The following is a 6,249-nucleotide window of genomic DNA, read 5'->3' as shown; positions in this document are numbered from 1 at the left end:
AAACATGTGGTTTCTCCTATATGACTCAGACTCTGTATCACTCAGGAGGTACCACTTCCTCCCTTTATTTTTTTTAATCGCTTTTGGAACATTGAGGACAATGTTCAGCTCGGTTGGGGGGAGAGTTAAGGAAGGAAGTTTTGTTATTAATGCTAAGTTATTTTGGTAATTTAGTTGCTTTTTGCTTATTTTTTAAATTTTTTTTAAAGTTTTTTTGAATACTTTCCATGGTTATTAAGGAAAAAATTTCAAAATGAAATGGGAGAAATTAAATTTTTGTCTTTTTACTTGAAACTTAGAGTTTGTATTATGTTTATTAAAGTTGATGAATTATTGAACTCCTATTGATTTCAACCTTATTTCTTCCACTTTAAGCTTATCACACACCGTGCACACTAGGTTCCGTTTATAAGATGAAAAACTATTTTCCCCCTTGACTTAGGAAAATTTAGACTTGGTACATTTGACCTCATTTTAATAGTGTTGAGACACCTTATAAAAGGCCAATGAGCCTTAGGAAAAAAAAAGAAAAAGAAAAATGTTTTACTTGCCTTGAAGCCCAAGCAAGGTCTGAGGGGTATATGGTGAAAATCTTTAAAACCTGGTGCCCTAAGCCTTCAATGGTTGGGGGTCATCGACCTCAATGCTCGTTACATGGGTGAATAGGTGGAGTTCAGCATACTGTAGGTGCTTGGGTATTTAAAAATTCATTCTCAAAAGTCCGAGGTGAAATCCGAGGAGTTAGTGGTTGAAAAATCTTTAAAGCTTGATGCCCTAAACCTTGATTGGTTGTGAGTCATCGATGGACCCCCGTTACATGGACAATTTAGAAAAGAATGCCTTTAAGCTTTGCACTCCTACAAGAAAAAAATTGTGAAAGAAAAGAGGTGCGTTCTTAACCTATTGGAGATTGATTAGTTTGCTAAGCTTTGAAAAAAACTAGGTTGAGGGGAGAGATTAGTTTGACATACTATATCCAGAAACTAATAAATAACACATAGATTTTTGTGGAAGAGTAAGGATTGAACCTTTGGGAGTGGAAATTATTTTGAAGCTTAAATTTGCATAATGCCTACTCTTTATGAATTGTGACTAGGCAAATTATTTGATAGCTCCTATTGAAGTTTGAGTTTTATTTCTTTCATGTTCCATGTGAGAGTTTGATCAGTCATGCCACTTAAACATTTTTTGGAGTGATCAGCATGATTTTGTAAATTTATTACTTTTATTTTTATTTTTATTTTTTCTCTCCTTCATTGCTAAAGGACTAGCAATATGTCGGTTGGGGGGAGTGATTACTACTCAAAACATGCTATTTTGTAGCTTGTAATTAGCTCTTTTAAACACCCTTGAGTAGTAATTATTACCTTTTAACTCAATTGGCACGTTAGGGACCCTTGCAATCGTTTCTAATCAAATTGTGTTAAGTTTTGATGTTTTTTGATAGCTTTTTGCTCACCAAAGCAATTTAAGAGTGAAGGAGAGCTGTATATAGTTCATGGCAAAGCCTTTGGAAGCTCAAATTCATGAAGAAACCAAGCTTTGGAGCCTCATAGTCCTTTGCCTTAGTCGTTCAAAGTATGCAAGGAAAAAGCAATGGAGAGAGGAAAACAGAGTAAGGAAAATAGAGGACAGCAGCTTCAGTCTTCCTTCGCACTTTTGGAGCACTTCCCGAAGTCCATTTTCTACATGCTATATACCATTTCAAAGCTCAGGAAGTCAAGAATCCAACTCTTCAAACCGTGTATGATTTGGAGCTTAAATGAGGAAGATATGGCCTTCGGAATACAACTGCATCAAGTTGAGAGACAATTTTGCACCTTGCGAAATTGGAACTTCAACGTGCGAAATTTAAAGTGGATGGCGGCTGTGTAGTCGCGGTGAAGCCCAGCATTCGAAGTTGATTTTGCAACTTGTGAACTTGGATCTCAACGTGCGAAAGTGGATTCTAAGTTGCGAAATCAACTTGCGAAATTTTCGCAAATCACCATGCAACGTGCGAAACTGGGATATTTGTGCCGACTCTTTTTCTTCTGATATTTTTGTGTCTAAATTTCCATTTTCTCCTTGTATTCAGCCACTCATGTAATTCCTTAGCTAGGAAGTATCCAAGGAAGGGTAAATTACCTTCCTATATAAACTCTCTTGTAAACACTAAAAAATGACTCTCGGGGAGCTTTTTCCAGGAGACCAACTTATGTATATTTTACACTTAGTGAAATACGGAGATCTCTTTTGCTTTCTTTTTCTCTCTACTATTTTCTTTTTCTTGGAAGCCAAACAACCTCTGAGGATGTTTTCCCAGAGGATGAGAGGCTAAACTTTTGGTTTCTTGGAGTGAAGGAAGCTAGGTGAAAAGTCCAAATGCTAAAGTGGAAAACTTTCGTGCATTAAATACAGGTAGTTGGAGTTCATAAATGGCTTTTAAATCTAAAGTTTTGTTTTAAATCCCTTTGAATCACTTTGAATGGCCAATACATGGAAAGCTTTAGGTCTCTGTGGATACTTATTGCTAGATCTACATCAGACCATTAGTTATCATGTACGAGCCATTGGAAAGTGGCTCAAGGTGAAGACCCATAGTGTCTAAAGCCATTAATGGAACTTGACTACCATTTCTATTGACTTTTTATGGATTAAATCTTCATTGTTAAACCTATACCGGTTCGGAAAACAACCATCCTTTATGTTGTTGTCCCCAATACGAGAAGAAAAATCCGGAATTTCCCACTTTGCATTCTGAACTTGATCCTAGCAACCTCTAGCTCCGGGGGACTTTCTTTCTTTCATTTCTACCTAGTTCTATATTAGTTTAGTTCCAAACACCACTTTCAAAACAAATTTTATTTTCTTTTAAACTTTAAGTTTTTGACAAAGGAAATCATCAGACTTAATTTCTAATCTTGAGTCTATCACTGGTAGAGTGAAAACCCATCCCTGAGTTCGACCCTAGAGCTGCTATACTATAGTAGCTTTGCTACACCAGTATAAGGTCATAGGATTTATAAATATTTTTGATTAAAATACTCAACTGGGCATGAATCAGGAACTTCCACCCATCTCCCCGTAATACTCAACAAAGCTTTTCAGTATATTCCTCAGTCATCATCAATGAAACTGAATGGTAGCTGTCATTTGTTAATGTGATTTTCTCTTTCATGATAGGTTTTTGAAAAGTTGAAAACTTAAAAATAAAAATAAAGGATTTACAAGAGAATTTGCTTATTAAACACGTTGTGTTTGTTGACTATATAGAAATATGGAAATATGGCAACAAATTAACAAAACCCATTTGAATGGAAATCCATGAGCCTAGACATAACATAAGAAAAATGAGCAAGGAAAGGGATGGAATTCACTTATGGGCTTCTCTCACCGTTGTTTTCTCCTTTTCACACATCTCATGACTATCTTTACGGTGTCTTGTCTTGCGGCTTCTATCATTCACATAGTTCCATTTTCTTTCATTTATCCTTTAACACGCTTCCAGGACCAATTTGCACAAGAAGTGGACCCCTTTATTTACTTTATGCAGAAGTACAAGTCTTCAGCGAGTCCACTCCAATCTCTCATTTAGTGGAAGTGAGGCATGGCTTGGATTTATAATTTTCTTCATAGTGTTTTTAATATCATTAATAATTAATTAAATATTAAAAAATTATACATATATCATAATTTATTTTATATTATTTAATATGATTAAATTAAATGGATCATAATTTTAATATTAATATATATTTTAAAATTAGATATATTATAATCAAATATCATAATATTATATATAATTTAATAATAAATATACACTTATAAAATTCATATTTTTATCGATGCATACGATATTATTATCAAATATGCTAAATCATATTATAAATATATCAAATTATTTAATAAAACAACTTAAAAATATCATTATATTTTTATGAAGTTTTTCTTATATTTTTATAAATTTTGATCAATTTTAGGTTTATCGATATTTTTTTTCAAAATATCCGCTGATATATCTTCGATATATCCGTAAAATTGAAGTACCGATATTTTCATCCTTGCTCCTTGGTAGAGATGTAGTTTGGTGGGTCTAAGACGAGTCAACTCTATCTTTACCATGTTTTATTATTCAAATAGATTATCATCCCATTCCCCCTCAAAAAAAAAATAGATAAATAAAAGTTAAATAGGACAAATTTGAGAATTTGTCATATTTGTTCCATCTCATTTCTCTTGCATAGTTTATTTTATTTTATTTTTTAAAACTTTGTTTTCTTAATTATATTACAAAAAGTGGTGGATATAATTTATCGAATGCATATCACTTGATGAAAAAACCTCATTAAGAAACTCATTGAGCCACTACACACAACTAAGGATCCTTCTATGCCGTGGATAAAAAATAAGCTTGACAAAGTGCTTCCCCATTTAGTCAAAGTCAAGTAAGGCTTGGTTGTGCAAAGGGAAGAGGGGTTGGGGGTACTCGTACAAAGGACCAATTGACCATCGTAGTTATTTAAAAGAAGTTTGTATTGCATGTTTTCTATTTTTGTTGTTAGTACATTTTAAAATTCTAAGTATGGTTCGAATTATTTTCTATTTGTTAAAAAATAAAATATCAGTAACTTACCTCTTACAAAAATAGACTTCCCTATTATTAAAGGTAATTCATTTTTAAAAGTTCCTATATTTTATATAAAAATTATTATTATTTTTTATTTTAAAAAAGAATTGTTATATCCCTCCCCTAAAAATATAAGATTTATAGTATAAAATATAAAAAATTTAAAATTGCTTTCAAAATTTTATACTATTTTTTGTTTTTAAAATAAAAAACAAAAAATATATTAAAACACCATGTTAGTTATTTTACTAATAAATAATATTGATACCATCAAATAAAATTACAAGCACTGCCTAATAATGATAACAAATTTCCCTTTTAAGTATAAACATATTCCAATTTTATCTTTTTGTCAAAGTCATCACCACAACCTACCCCAGTTTATTCTATTTCTTGACCAGTAGTTTTTTTTTTTCCCCTTTTAATCCCAAATTCTCACTTACAATCATTCTTAAGCATACCAACAGCATGTGAAATAGAAATAAAATAAGAGTAAACAAGTTGCATGGTGAGGCATAGAAATCAACTCGAAAACAAAGGAATGGCTCAAATTTACTTATGGCCTACTTAAAAACTACGATTCTACAACGGAGAAAGAAAATCAAAGCAGAAATACCAATGAGCAAGTGGCATCTACAACAAGTAAATTAAATGCCTGTAAGATCATCGAAGAAGAAGGGTCTTTGTTGACCCACTTATTTTATCTCAACATGCTAAAAAAAAATTATTTTTAAATGAGGGATATTAAAACATTAATTGTAATAAGCTGAGAGTACTTTGCATTAACATTTTGTAGAAATTAAAGTTTATTATTTATTTCATAAATATTTTGTATAATTTATTTATAGTGAGGTGGTTGAGCCATTAAGAATTTATTGGTAGGTTGGGTCGCCAACCGGACACCATGGTTGATGAAATTGATCGATTGATTGGTTTTTCTAGAATTTTATTTTAAGGTTATCTGGTTTGATAGGCTAAAATAATAATCAAATGGCAAGAATGACATCCTTCCTTAATTTTGCTAAAAGATGATATATTTTTTATTTTTTTACCATTTTAATTTGTTTTCCTCCAAAAGCACGGTGTTCCCGTTTATTTTGTTCATTTTAGTTTTTTTCCTACTCATTTATCTTTCAAACAATTTTTTTTTTACTTTCTCACTCTAACATTGATTCCAACATAATCTCTCTCACTACATGGCTTAATTTTTAAGTACCGTGACTTCAAACTTTCCTTCTTTCTCATTTCATGATCATCCATCATATTTTTAATTTACTTTATTTTTTACAAGACACTTTGGTTAATTATCATCTCATAATGCTCTATCCACCATTTATTCATGTTCATCTAAACTATATTGCCTAAAAAAAAATCACGTTCTCATTTTTTTTTCACTATATTCATTTCATCATTTCTTTATAATATATTTATCTTTATATTTCACTTTTTTATTATTAATTTCTCATGAAGGGTGTTCAACTTAATTGCATGGGAGTTAAGTTCAATTTATAAAAGAAAAAAAAAAACCTAAATACAGTTAAGCTTTCAATCAAATGATATTTTGAACTATACTATAATTAAGTTTTTATTAGAAAAAAGTTAACCGGTGTTAAGTTTGCTTTTCATTTGTAGAAAGCTTG

Source organism: Vitis riparia, unplaced genomic scaffold (genome assembly GCF_004353265.1).
Source record: "Vitis riparia cultivar Riparia Gloire de Montpellier isolate 1030 unplaced genomic scaffold, EGFV_Vit.rip_1.0 scaffold640_pilon_pilon, whole genome shotgun sequence".
NCBI classification, from domain to species: domain Eukaryota; kingdom Viridiplantae; phylum Streptophyta; class Magnoliopsida; order Vitales; family Vitaceae; genus Vitis; species Vitis riparia.
This window is presented reverse-complemented; position numbering follows the sequence as displayed.